Source organism: Mesocricetus auratus, unplaced genomic scaffold (assembly GCF_017639785.1).
Source record: "Mesocricetus auratus isolate SY011 unplaced genomic scaffold, BCM_Maur_2.0 Super-Scaffold_100013, whole genome shotgun sequence".
Lineage (NCBI taxonomy): Eukaryota > Metazoa > Chordata > Mammalia > Rodentia > Cricetidae > Mesocricetus > Mesocricetus auratus.
In genome coordinates, this window is record NW_024429196.1 from 5,128,323 (window position 1) to 5,143,375 (window position 15,053).

Sequence of the window (15,053 nt, forward strand, 5' to 3'; positions counted from 1 at the left end):
ACTGAAGAGCTGATGAATCAAAAGAAAATGGAAGAATTGACTAAAGGTGATTCTTCCAGAGAGTTGCTGCTGAGTGTGAGGTGAAAGGAAGGGAAGTTGTAGTCACAGGATACATTAGTTACTTTTCTGTTGCTATGATCAAATACATGGCACAATCAGCTTAAAGGAAGAAATAGTTACTTGATTTAGTGTTGGAGAAGTTTCCACCCATAGTCCTTTCCTCCACTGATTCTGGGCCCCTGCTGAAGCAGAATGTCTTGGTGCTGGGAACATATGGCAGAGATTGGTTGCAACATAGTAGATGGGAAACAGAGAGAGGAAGGGACTGGAAACCAGGTGTAACCTTCAAAGGCACCCCAGCCCCCCTGTGAGTACATTCTCTAATTAAGCCCTACCTCCTAAAGTTTCTAGAACTTTCCAAGTAACAACAGCTTCTTGCTATCTATGACCACACCATTTTGTTCTTTTTTTTTCTCCATCTTTTTTGTTTGTTTTTCAAGACAGGGCTTCTCTGTGTATCTTTGGAGCCTGCCCTGGAACTCTATTTGTAGACCAGGCTGGCCTCTAACTCACAGAGATCTGCCTGCCTCTGCCTCCTGAGCGCTGGAATTAAAGGCGCGTGCTACCACTGCTAGGCTCCATCTTGGTTAAACAATGATAATTCCCTAAACAGTGAGTTCCGGAACTCAAGTAGCTTCTTTTGTAGATTCTTCTCTCTCCTCATACACCCTGGTAAAAGTGGCCTGGCCACCAGAGATACTTTCGATCCCCTGATATTCTGTAACTCTCTGGTTACCCCCCAGCAACAACCAGCTCTAGGGAAAAAAAGGGAAACGTCTCAAACCTCTTCCTGCTTTCATTCTTCCCTATAACCACTACAGCCCGTAAGCAGATGGCTGGCTCTGACCCTCACACCAGGCACCCCTCTTCAGGTCTCTCATAACAGGATAAAAGCCTGCACTGTCCCCAAGTAGCTGGCCTCCTTGTGAGTCTGCTTTTCACCAACTTTCCACTCCTGGAGACAAATTATGAACACACAAGCAGGTGGGGAACATTTCAGATTGAGAACATTACTCAAGAGGGATGGTGAGTTCTGGGGTCTAGCCTCTGCCCTGGTGGAGAAGAGGCTGTGCTGTGAGAATTGACATTCAACGTAGAAGACAGGGACCAGGGTAGAAAAAGAAGCTGTGTGCCAAGAGTAGAACTCCTCGGGGCTGGAGAAGATGAGTCCCCAGTGGAGGGTGCCACCTGCTTCTTTATTCTAGTCACAGATTACACCAAACCCCAATTCCTGGTGCACACATACAGACACATACCACTGCCACCGCCACCACCATCACCACCACCACAGTGAACCAGATACAAGTGTTGGTCACGCTGTCAGTATTGCCTGATGGGGTCAGGAAGGAGATGGAAACCTTGATTCTAGATGAGCCATAAACATCAAGCCAGAGCTTGAAGTTTTGCAGACATTTTCACTGCCAGCTTCCTTTACTAAACCCATTTTTATTTTGTGCTTTGAAATCTGTAGATCATTTACAAAGAAAAAATTCATCAGGCAAATTCCTCTGATGCCGTTACGATAACAGCGTAAGTAGGCCAGGCACTGTTATCCAATTTCCACAGCCGAATGAGCGAAGAACTTGGGAAATGCCCTGTCAAGGGCACCCTGGGTGGATGTGCGCAGCCTGAGCCTGCCCTCTGGATTGCAGCATACTGACAGGGCTGCAGGAAGCATGCTTCCCAGACAGTCACCAGGCACTTGGCATTAGGTTAGGGAAGGAAATGTAAGGACTTGGTAAGAACAGTCTCTCTTGCCATTGCTTTGTCATCTCTCAAGATCACTGAGAACTGTGTTTGACCTTCCCTGAGAACCTTATGAACCCAGAGGACCATTTAAGAAGACAGATAAAGAGAATGCCCCAAAGTGGCTGCATTTGAAGCAATAAGCTGCAGTGCTTGCTGTCTGCGGAGGACAACACCACAAGCTAAAACAAAATAAGTGTGGATGGGTCTTGGTCAAAACTTATGAGTTCACCATCCAGAGTTTTCAAATAGCACACATCTTCCTGAGAAGGCATCCTTGACAATGAACTTGGCACTTTTATGTGGGAGGCTAGCAAGACCTGAGCACCCTAAGAACAGAAAGTTTGTAAGAAAACGTAGGAGCAACAGACAGTGCATCATGGGCCATCCATCCATCTTCAGCTTGTGGGCCTTTTCGTGTGTCGGCATTTTGCAATACTTAGTCGAATCATGTGAAATTCTATCTCCAGAAACATAACAGTAGTCTTTCCTTTACCCTCTCTCCCCTTGACCCTCTCCCCTCACCTGCTTCTCCTCTTCATCCTGGCTTTCTCTGATTGTAATCTAAAATGTGTGCTATGTTGTTTCCAAGGTGCAGCTTGACATTGAGGGCCATTGCATTCCTGCAGCTCTCTAACAAGATGGTGGCCAACCATTTGTTCCCTTCTATGATAACATCCCTTCTCCCCATACTATGTTCCCAGCTTACCCAGATTCTGGAATTTTAAAGCAACCAGGAGCAGAGGTGAGATAGAAAAGTATTATGGGGTTTGTTTTTATATTTTTCTTGCTTAAATACTGAAAAACAGTATTCTTTCCTGGGTTCATACCTGCTTCCATGTCCTTAAGTCTACAGTTGGAAAAGTAACTGTAGGGTTGGAAGGATGGACATACAGATAGTGATAGTCCTTAGCTTTCATATGGTTTTTGGGATGCTAATGGTGTGCTGTACTTGTCTTAGGTTTCTTTCTAACATTAAAACTAAACAGAAACAACTTATAGCTAGAAAACCAAAATAACAGGAAGGCAGTAACAAGGTACAGTAACCATGGTAACCCAGCATTGAGCATATGGGAAAGACTTGAACCATCACATACCACACCACCCCCATGCCTGTGTGAATGAAGATGGGGCTTGGCCCTCTCCTCTGGGGAGAAGCGCAGAAAACCCACTCAGAGGTGAGGCCAACCCATTGGTTAAAAAAGAAAGTTTTGTGGGTTCCAGACTAGTGCTTCACTTAATGAAGGCTCTGTTATGCCCCATACAGTATCCCCTCTCAGTTAATCATGACAGCTTAATTCTGCAAGCCTGACCTTGCTAGGAATTAATTAAAAAAAAAAAAAGAAGTACAATACAGAAGCTAGACTCCAAAAGAAAATGATAACACACTCCATGAGGCTGTGGCATTCAGTCCCAAAGAATTTCTGTCCTTTGGATTTTCTTCATTCTGTGTACTCAAATCTATCCACCTCAGGGAGCAAGATAGTAAATATCTCACTCCAGTGTAAATTCCCAACATGTAGTGCTGGGTACATGGTGCAGGCCCAGGAAATGTCTATTGGGGAACAGACACCTTTTCAAAAACCCAGGCTATCTCTGAACAAACCATTAAGACTCACATTTTTTCTTGGTGTGTGTGTGTGTGTGTGTGTGTGTGTGTGTGTGCGTGTGTGTGCGCGTGTGCGTGCGCGCGTGCACAAGGGCATGTGTACATTCACATTTATGTGTACATGTACATGTGGAAGTCATATGTCAACCTTGGATATCATTCCTCAGAAGCCAGCTACATTATTTTTTGAGACATGGTCTCTCATAAGACCTGGGAATCCCAGGTTAGGTTAGGCTAGGCTGGCCAGTAAGCTCTGGGAATCTGCCTATCTATGTCTCCCCAGCACTGAGATGACAAGCACACACATGAGCCTTGGGAACCAAATTCGGGCTCTTGTGTTTGCTAGGCAATGCCTCACTGAGCTATCTCCAGCCCCCCTGGCTTTTGAAATCACTGTTCTAAATAATAAATTAAGATAATTATTACCAAAAAATTAGCAAACCTCATGCTAACTTGGTCTGTCACTATTTATTTGCTGAGATAGCTCTCGGGGACAGTTACTGAAGTCTGAGATTAGTGAATTCAGGTGATAGTATTGTATGTCTAATTTAATCTCATAGCTATTCTCCTGTGGTAACTTAATAGGGTGTGAAGAGGTATGATTTTGCTTTGGTCAAATAACTTCTGTCAGGTTCATAAAAATATACAAGATTCTACACATGGCTAAATCTCTAAAAAGCCATTGTGCTTATAGGGTGGGTACACAAATTCTATTGATTTTTGAAAATGTATGATGTTGCCTTTGATACAGTTACCACACCATTTTATGAACTTCCTGGAACATTGGCTGGTGGCACACAAGGCTGGACGTCACTCGGCTAGCCCAGAGAGTGTTTTAACAGTTTTTGCTCTCTTCATCTTTGTGGACAGTAACTGCACCAGGAAACAGGCACTGCTCCTTAAGAACTGCAAGGCCACGGAGTCCACCTGTTCCATCTGAGCTCACTCTGCCAGGAGCCAATGCTAGGGGCCACGGATTAAATAGGTGTTCCCTGCAAGTCCCCACAGTGAAGGTTTGTGGCTCCATCCTCACACCCCCAGGTTTGACGCTACTGGGAGGTTGTGGAAGCGTTAGGAGGTGGGAGGAAGGTGGGTTGTTTGATCTGCGACCCAAGTCTTCTCCTTTCCATCTACTTCTGGGTTACCCTGAAGTGAGCGGCTTCCTCTGATACTCAGGATCACCAGGATGCAAAGGCAAACCCAGGCTCATGGTTACCCAGACAACCCATACTGAACTCAATGTCCCCGAACTGTAAGTCTCAGGGAGCCATTTACTTTTTTAAAAAATCTGATTCACCTCAGGTGTTTGCGACGGCAGTGGAGAGCTGTCTAACACAAGCAGGGCTTGGATCCTTGGCAAAAGCTGAATGCATTGGAGGTAGCCCCTGGTCCTTGGGGACAAGACATCCAGGATTTCAGGAAATACACTTCCTTTTCAAACACACATGTATCATTTAGACTGAGCAAAAACACATTCTGAAGCCAGGTGAATACTAGCACCAGATTATACAGGCCTATGCCTTTCTGGTCATAACTCCCATTCCAGATCTTCTCTGGTTGGCTCCTTCCCTGTGACTTCCTTTAAAATAATGTGTGAGCATTTTTCTCAAGCACAGACTTGCAATGGACACAATAGCTAGAATTAAGAAATGAAGCTCCATTCACAGGTTCTTGGTCAAAACCCTTTAGTCTTTCACTCTTTTGGATTCTCTCAATATGATCTGAGACTATACCTTGAAATCAAACACATTAATATTCTTTCCACTAAAGTAGGTGTATAGCCACTCTAAGTTGATTGAGATTATAAGTGATCTCAGTCCATCTCAAAACAAACTTGCTATCAGATAAGGTCATGGAGATGGGATTCTGATGCCAAATGCATTTTGGGAAATTGTTTTTTCTTTTCAGGTCTTCTAGTTTCTGGACCTGCAGGTCCCTAGGTGCTCAGCCACTCTCCATCATCCCATGTGACCTCAGCCACACACCTTCTTGAGGAGGAAATAATGGGTAATGCTCCAAAGAAGTCTTTGGTCTTCCTACAGCACCTGAGGAATTTTCCAGGATCGCACAAAGGCCACAAGCTATATCCAGGGAGTCCTCAGTTCCCCAGAACTGTGAGTTGGGAGATGGTACCATCCACCCACCCACCCTCTCCACCTTGCCATATGAACACAGTAATGTAATAGGACACAGCCAGAGAAGGTGGTGTCTGGTATTGTGTGAGATGGAATATTTTCTGATGAGATATCATTAACAGGCTTTAAATACACAAGTCATAGTAGATGTGTTATTCTGAGAAGTCCTGTGGCATGTCATAGAAAATATGCCAAAAGCTGCCTCATAAGAAAACGTTTTTGGGCCTGGCAGTGGTGGAACACCCCTTTAGTTCCAGCACTCAGGAAGCAAAGGCAGGTGGAGTTTTTTATTTGCAGGCTGTCTGAACTACTGAGTGAGTTCCAGGACAGTCATGTCTATACAGAGACCATGTCTCAACCCCCCCCCCACACACAAGAGCTTTCTTGGGGCTGGAGAGATAGCCCAGTGGTTAATAACACTGGGTGCTCTTCCAGAGGACCCAGATTCAATTCCCAGCACCCACATGGTGGGTCGCAACAATTTATAACTCCATTTCCAAGATCCAGTGTCTTCTTCTGGCCTCTACTGGGGACTGTATGCACGTGGTACACAGACATATATGCAGCAAAAACACCCAGACACGTGAACTAAAAAGAAACCTCTAATTGCTATTCTTTTATTTAGATTATAACAAATGTGAGTGAGTCACCTAGAAGAACCAGTGGGCAGGTCTGTGAGGGAGTGTCTATACTGGTTTACCTGAGAAAGACCCATCCTAACAGTGGGCAGCAGCATCCCATGGGCTGGATAAAAAGGAGGAAACGAGCTGAGCAGTGTTCATCTCCCTGTTTCCTGGCTGTGGGTGTGAGCAGCCGCCATACACTCCAGCAGCCATGCTCCAGCCGCCCTTCACTCCTCCAGCATCCGTGACTTCCCACCACAACGGACAATACCTAACACTGTGAGCCAAAATAACTCTCCCTTCCTCTAGTTGCTTTTGTGAGGGATTTTGTCACAGCGACGAGAAAGATAATACAACACAGCACAAGCCATTTGGGGTTAGGAGAGAGGCTATTGGTCAACATTTGTCCTCCCTTTATTCTTTAGTACTAGGCTATGGACAAGGGAGTGACAATTGCTTCCCAGCCTCCCATGCATTTAAATGTTGTAGTGGGAAACTAGAAGCTATCAGCATCAATTTCTAAAGTGAAGTGTGGGGGGGGGATGGGTGTCTGACTATAAAGCCCTGTGTGGCCTGGAATTCAAGACGGCCTTGAACTTACAGAGATCCATCCACCTGCCTCTGCTGAGTGCTAAGATTAAAACCCTGCTCCACCACACCTGCCTATGATTTATCACTTGTTCCTGGTATACCACAAACTAAAAGTTTCCATTTTTTAAGCACATCCGTCTGTCTAAATGCATGTGTATTTGTATGGGTTCATTCATGCCAGAGTATATGGATACAAGGGAACAAATTGTAGTAGTCAATTATCTCCTTCCACCTTGGAGCGTCCAGTTATTAAACTTGGGTCACCTTTACCCTCTGAGCTATCTTGCTTGCCCAAGGTTTCCTTTTACAGGCAAGTTGGATTTATGATTCATTCTAATTATGGTAAGCTGGGAAAGAAAGACTAAGTTCACAGCTAGGAGAGAAAAGACTCCCCCCACTCCCCTGTGGGCCCTGTGGTTAGAAGCTAGCAAGCATTGGGAAGATAGTCTGGAAGAGCTGCTGATTATCTGAATGAGCAGATCATTTAGTGCAGTGTCCTGTTGCTGTTCTGAGAATCTTTTCTAATGACTCACAGCTATGACTACTTTGCTCTGAAGTCAAGGACCTGAGCTCCGACTGATGGACTGTAACTGCTGTGGCATCTTCAGTTAGAGAACTGATCTCCATCTGTCTTCTTTGCCTGCTGGGAGGCAGATGGTGAGCTGTGAGGGAGATGGAGTTGGGCTCCCGGCCCTGGGAAAACGTATCACCATGGCTGGAATGTCTATTTCTGACTTCGTTTGTGTAAAAGAATACTTTGTATCCTGGTTGAAGCATGATGATTTTACACCACCCTGGTCAGCCAGCTCTAACTCGCGTGGGGTTACCAACACTGATGGGCAGTAGTGGTAAGGAAGCTATTGTTTAGACATTTTGTAAAGGATACATTTTTAAATACTTGATTATGTTTATTAGTTGTGTGTGTGTGTGTGTGTGTGTGTGTGTGTGTGTGTGTGTGTGTGTGTGTGCCCGCGCGCGCATGTACTGGTCAGAGGACAACTTGTGGAACTTGGTTTTCTCCATCCACCATGTGGGACACAGGACTAGAGCTTAGGTCTTCAGACTTCGCAATAAGTGCCTGTACTCACTGAGCCAAGTAAACTCTCTGGGCTAAGTACAGACTTTTTAATCACACAAATATCAGCCTAGTACTCTCAGAAAACCATGTTCACACCTCTCTGGGTTACAGAAAGCCTGGGTGGGGTAAGATAACCTGGAACATAATGTAAATTCAGTATTTTTTAATTCATTTTTGTTCTTTTGGTATTTGAGAGGAAATTCAGACAATTCATTGAACAAGACAAATGATTAACCACTTGCCATCTGCAGAAACCCACATCATCATTGACCCTGGTCAAATAAAATTACATTTGTATGTGAATATGAATTACTCAGCAGTACTGTTCATCTTGATGTGTCTTTTATACTTGTGTAAAATTATAAATCTACTGAAGAAGAAAAGAATTCATTGAACCCATCTGGACAACTTAAAAAAATAATGTCTTGTTCTTTTGCACTGAGAAGTCCAACAAATAATGTTAGCAGGTTAAGAACATGAAGAACTACAGCATGACATTACGCAAATCTCAGGGAACCCCAAGGAAGAAGGGTCGGAAGGATTATAGGAGTCAGAGATTGAAGATATCAGAAGAACACAACCCACAGAAGCAACTAAGCAGGGGTCACAGGGGCTCACAGAGACTGAAATGGCAAACATGGAGCCTGCGTGGGTCTGTGCCAGGTACTCTGCATGTATCTTATGGTTGTTTAGCTTGGGGTTTCTGTAGGACTCTTAACAGTGGGAGTAGGGGTGTCTCTGACTCATTTACCTGTTCTTGGGTCCCTTTCCCTCCTACTGGGTTGCCTCATCCAGCCTTGATATGAAGGTTTGTGCCTGGGCTTATTCATCTTCGCATGCTGTGTTCAGTTGATCTCACTGGGAGGCCTGCTCTTTTCTGAAGGGAAACAGAGAAGCAGGGAATCTGGGGGAAGAAGGGAGGTGGTGGGAGGGAATTGAGAGGGATGGAGGGAGAAGTTGCAGTCAGGATGTATTGTATGAGAGAAGAATAAATAAAAAGAAAAATCTTAAGCAAAAAAAAAAAAAAGAACACGAGGAAACTAAACCTGTAACATGAAAAATAAAAACTCAGAGACTGATAATGGGGTTCAAACTTCAAGCTAAAGACCAGAGAAGAAAAGCAACTAGGCCAGTAGATTTTACCTCTACCAAGTTGAAATGGCAATTCTGTCTCCATGTATCCTCAGAGGCAAAAGGCTCTGAGTTCCTGTCTCCTCCTCCTTATATTCCTTTCTCCATCCAGCCATATCACTCCTGTCTCCACCTCCCTAGTGCTGGGATTAAAGGCGTGAGCTCTATTGCTCTTCATTCTTGTGTAGGCCAGAGTGTCCTTGAACTCAGAGAGATCCATCTGCCTGTCTCCTGAGTCCTGGGATTAAAGGTGTGTGCCACCACTACCTACCTTCTACAGCTAACTAGTGTGGCTGGCTTTGCTTTCTGATACTTCCGGCAATCTTTATTAAATCATAAATAATATATCACTACATAAATTTTCATATGTAAGTGATTACTAAGTATGGTGTCAAGAAATCAAAGGAAAAAGACTGCAGTGCATGGGGAAGTTGAATATCCATGTGTAAGAAATGAAGTAGAGCCCTTTATAGCGGTGGAGATGCAGCTCAGCATCACCTCCAATAACTCCAGTCCCGGAACTGACACACTCTTCTCCACAGGCACTGCACACGTATCACACACACACACACACACACACACACACACACACACACACACACAAGCTTAGAGATCTATATATGAGCCGGGATGTGGTCAGTTGGTAGAATGCTTGCCTAGCATTCGTGAAGCCCTTATTTCTGTTCCCTGAACTACATAAAACTAGGATGTAGTGTCGCATGCCTGCAATCCCAGCAGAAGTAAAGATAGGAGAGTCAGGAACTCAAGGTTATCCTTTATCACATAGAGTTTGAGGCCGTCCTGGGCTAGATGGGTGTGAGTCCCTTTCTCAAAAAAAAATTAAAACTTACTCTCTGAAAAAAATGGGGATTGGGTTTGGCAATGATTCCTTAGGTATGACACCTGAACTAGAGACAACAAAAACAAACCCAAGAAGTAATAGGTGTTTGAGGGTGTGCAGAACTGAAGCCCTTGTGTGCAGTTAGGGTGTGGAAAACAGGTGGTCTGTGATGGAAAAGAACAAAGAAACTCCCCCCCAAAATACAGTCTACCTCTAGATGCATAGCCCAGAGAATTGAAAGCAGGAATTGAAAGATATAATCACATATTCAATCATATTTATACCATTACTACTCATAGTATTTAAAAGGTGGACAAAATTCAAATGTCACTAAAAAATGAACAGATAAGAAAATACAGGACACACACACACACACACACACACACACGTACCTGAAATATTATTTGGCCATGAAAGCAAATTTTCTGTGTGGCAGTATGAATGAATTGCACAGACTGCTGAGTGAGATAAGCCAGTAATAAATTCTGTACCTTTGCATTCATATGATGTCCCAAGAGGACAGCATTACGGGCAGTAAATGGAATGGTGGAAGATGGAGGTGGGATATGGAGAAGGGGGCCATTTAATCAGTCAGGACTTCGGTTCCAGATGAAAAAGATGTAGAAGTCTATTGTCCGACACAGGGCATATTCAACGCCACTGAACTGCACACCTTGTGCATGAGGATGGTGGTTAGAGATGTAATTCAGCTATCACAGTGCTCACTTAGCATGTGCAAAGCTGTGTGCTCTGCTTCCTAGCATCACATAAAGTGATCAAGGTGGTGATCCCAACACTAGGAAGGTAGAAGAAGAAAAAGCAACAGTTCGAGGTCGTCCTTGGCTTCATAGTCAGTCTGAGGCCAACCTGGTATACATGAGACCCTGCCTCAGAAAAGTAAAATTAAACAAAACAGAAGTGGACAGGATGGTAAATTGTGGGTCCTGTGGTTGGATTTCTTAACCACAATTAATAATAGTTTTAAACAGCCCAAAATTAAAAAGAATATGAATATCTTCAGCCATGCTCTTTCGTGACAGAAGACCACTTGAATTTAGTCCACCTTTAAGAAGCTGTGTGGTGAGGGCTGTATCAACTTTCTGTGTGGCAGTGTGCATGAGTGCACAGTCCCCTTCCCACCCTGTCCCATTGCCCTGCGTTCACCGACACACTGAGTTCAAGAAAAGTGACTGACTACACCCTTAGAACGCAGTGCTCAAATGTCTCAAAGCATGGTGGTGGGACTTACTTAGAAGCCCCTCCCTCAGGAAGGCGGGATCGAAAGGGAGCTTGGGCCCTTCCATCTTTGTCTTCCTGCATCACATGGAATACAGGCTGTGCACCTGATCGCCTCAGCCTGCACACACACCCTCAAGGGTCACCCAAGAATGCTGACTCCTTAGATCAAATTAATGGGAATCACTGTTCAGTCATTACCTAGAAATCAAACCACCCCTTGCCCCTGGCCTTTCCCCAGGACCCTCATTTATGTTTTGCTTCCAGAATTCACAGAGCATAGATCACACTATCCCTGGCAGAGTCCATCAAGAAATGGTCTGGCCAGTTAAATATTCTTCCTTTAATCTTCATTCAAAATCTTCAAGAACAGGGCTAGTAGGCTACATGTCGTGACCACACTGTACATTCCCAATATAGCTGAATGGGGAAGAAAAAAATACAAAGGCCTGGAATGCAACATGCTATTTATAACCCCTGGGGTGCCTCCTGGGAACTGTTGGATGTAATATAAGGAAGTGAAACAAGGAATCTCCCCTCAGGTTGCCCACTTCTCAAGTCTTAATACCTACTGCGCATCAGCACCCTCTGAGGGATTTCTTAAGCAGTCAGATTTCTTGGAAGACAGTCACACTTCTCTGAGAAGGTGATGACCCCCTGCAGGCTGGCATGCCCCCATCCAGGACCTAGGGGCAACATAATGGCATGCTAGTTCCTGAACCAATCAGATATTTGCACAGTTTGAACTTGATTTATGGAAAGCGTGACTGTTCATGTACAGACAGATGCTAAGGACATCTAAGAATATGGCAGCCAAGAAGTCATGGAAACCAGACTGGAAAGCAGTGGGGCATAGAGACTAGAGAGTACAGGATATCACTAGAATGAGTAGAGTGGTGTCCACAGTAATGATAGAGCATAAAGCAGGAGCTGGGAGATGGCCCATGGTTAGGAGTGCCAGCTGCTCCTGCAGAGAACACAGGCTCACTTCCCTGCACCTACATTGTGACTCACAGCCGTAATCCCAGCTCCTGGAGGTCTGGTTCACACACACACACACACACACACACACACACACACACACACACTTGAAGAGACTTCAAGATAGCCAGTCCCTAAAATAGCAAGTGTATCTGGTGTGCCTGAAACCCTGCAATGCCCCTGATTTTCTCACTCTTCAACTACCTTGTGTGAAATGACCCATGGTCTCCCACCTGAGGTAACCTGGAAACTCCTATCTGAGGTAGCCTGTGGACTATTGTTTGGGAAAATCCAAAGGCTTCCATCAAAAGTAACCCATGGACTCCTACCTGAGATGATCCATAGCTTCACCTGAGGTGATTTGGGAACTGCTACTGAGGTGACCCATAGACTCTGTGAGGTGGCCTGTGGAATCGGACCTGAAGTGATCCAACGACTTCTGAGGTGACCCATGACTTTTATTTGAGTGAACATCAATCCTCTCATGAGATGACACTTGAATACCTATCTGAAGTGACTTGGGTACTCCTATGTGAGGTTAGCCTTGGGCTTCCACCTGAGATGACACAGAGACCTGAGGTGACCTGGACTTCCTGAGATGACCTTAAACTCCTACCCAAAACTCCCACCTGAGGAGACCTGTGGATTATCTCTTAGGGTTTCTAGTGCTGTGACTTAGACCATGGCCAAAAGCAACTTGGGTAGGAAAGGATTTGCCTGGCTTACATGTCCTGGGTCCATGGAAGGAAACCAAGACAGGTACTCAGGTAAGGCAGGAACCTAGTAGCCATGCAGAAATGGTGCTTACTGATTTACTCTTTCTGGCTTACTTAGTTGGTCTGTTTGTTTGTTTGTTGTTTGTTTATACACTCTAGGCCTGCTGGCCCAAAAGGTAGCAGCACTTGTAATGACTGGGCCCTCTTACATCCATCACTGACCAGGAAAATGCCACCACACACCACCTTATGGAGGCATTTTTGCAATTGAGCTTCTCTCCTCTCAGAAGACTCTAGGGTGTCAAACTGACAAAAGTGAGCTAGTTTAGACTGTCCCACCTGATTTGACCTATGAACTTCCATCTGAGGTGACCTGCAGACTATCCTCACCTTAGGTGACCTATGAATTCCATTTGAGGTGATCTATGGACTCTCAGCTGGGGTGACCTAAGTAACTCATTGCTCTTTTGTCTGCTAAAAAAAGCCACTCACAGGAACAAATGCTGACTTAATGGCTCTCTCTGGGCTCACTGGACTCAGCAGCAGCACTTTGGGGCTGAGCCAGGTGACCTTCAAAGTTCTTTTCAGCTATAATTTTTATATTGACACCAGATCATTCAGGGGAAAGTGAATAGCATCACACAGCAGTATTCTGAGTAGGAAAGAGAAAGGGGTCGGCTCAGTCTAGGGAGGTCAGGGAAGTGCTGTGGAGGGGTCACCACTGTAACAACACCACCAAGACCTTCCTGTTCCAAATTTGGCAGAGACACAGCTGGACTCGACCGTGGGTGTCGGTTTGATTGATCCATTTGTGTGCCAGCCCCTGCCTACATAAACAGCTCCTTCTAAAAATGTAGATTTTGTTACCCAATGATAAAAATACACTTATTAAAGAGAAAAAGAAAAAAAGAAAAGTAAAACCAAAATTACTTCCACTAGCTAACATGATGATGGTTAATAAGTCCAACTGTTTCTTTTCTCCTCATACTCTCCTTGTCTCACATTGCATTATGAATTTCCTGTCATTTAATATTTTATGAAAATTATGTTTTAATAGCCACACAGTCTTGTGTGATGCAAAAAAACCGCAAAACACATCCCCCAGGTTTTCTTTCAATATTTTAAGCAAAATCTTTAAAGTATACAAATCTTTCTGTGCATTTCTGATGTGTTTTGAATGAACCATCAAAAACACTGTCTAGGTTCATTTGGAAGGCTGCAGCCAACAGAATGCCATAGGCTAGATGCTTTATCAAGAAGAAATGTTTATTTATATCAGTTCCAGAGACTGGAATTCCTTAACTTTGTGGTCAAGATGTGGTGGACTTGGTGTCAGGCAAGGGCCCATTTCCTCTTCCCAGATAGCAAATCCTTCTTGCTGTATGCTTGAAGAGGTGCAGATCTCTCTGGCCACTAACCCAGATGACTATGACTTCACTCTTTTTGTTGTTGTTGTTTTGGTTTGTTTCTTTGTGTAGCTTTGGAGCCTGTCCTGGAATTAGCTCTGTAGACCAGGCTGGCCTCAAACTCACAGCGATCTACTTGTCTTTGTCTCTTGAGTTCTGGGATTAAAGGCATGCGCCACCACCACCTGGTCAACAATGATTAAGCCACTGGATCTGACAACAGGAGGTGACCCAAAAGGACCATTTCACAGCAGCCTGATGTCTAAGATAGTTCGTCTATAAAAAGCAGATAGAGAATATTCCCAATTCATGTGTGTGTGTGTGTGTGTGTGTGTGTGTGTGTGTGTGTGTGTGTGTGTGTGTGTGTGTGTTGGGGGCAGGGATGTGTATATGTGTACCAGAAGTCAACCTCTTTTTTTTTCTTATTTTTCTTTAAGAGGCAGCCACTTAATATTTTTAAGCTGGGACTCTGAACGGGACCTCAAACTCACCCATTCAGCTAGGCGAGCTGCCCACCGAACCCAAGGATCCTCCCATCTCTGCCATCTCAGTGTTACAGGTGCGTGCCACTGAGCCTATATTCTTTATGTGGGATCCCAGGGATTGAACTCAGGTCCTCAAGCTTGTGTGACAACAATTTACTGACTGTCACCTCTCCATTCTGCCCCACACTTGTATTTTAAGGAGGGTTCATTTTGATCTAAGAGAAAAATCTTTGCTAGAGAAATGATTATTTCCACTGTATCTTCTTATACACCTACTAACATGTATGGGCTCCATGTGACATTTTTAGGGGAACTGGAATTAGAGAACATTTAGAGTAAAGCCTGAGTAAGCCTCCATATAATGTTCAGCAACACTGTCTATACTTAACATGGTTGGTATGAAGCCTGCCTGCCT

The 15,053-nt window shown here is 44.4% G+C and overlaps 1 long non-coding RNA gene across 3 annotated transcripts; it reads left to right on the forward strand.

The window, feature by feature from the left end:
- Window positions 1-563: 563 nt before the first annotated feature.
- Window positions 564-14,805, forward strand: LOC121143469. 3 transcript variants are annotated; one of them, XR_005880653.1, is made up of 7 exons: window positions 564-1,044; window positions 1,532-1,590; window positions 2,399-2,551; window positions 4,167-4,428; window positions 5,324-5,529; window positions 7,300-7,612; window positions 14,591-14,805. It is a non-coding gene; the product is annotated as an uncharacterized LOC121143469 (long non-coding RNA). The 3 variants fall into 3 exon arrangements; XR_005880652.1 differs by lacking the exon at window positions 14,591-14,805 and having other exon boundaries at window positions 7,300-8,151; XR_005880654.1 differs by lacking the exon at window positions 14,591-14,805 and having other exon boundaries at window positions 4,286-4,428; window positions 7,300-8,151.
- The last annotated feature ends 248 nt before the right edge of the window (window positions 14,806-15,053 follow it).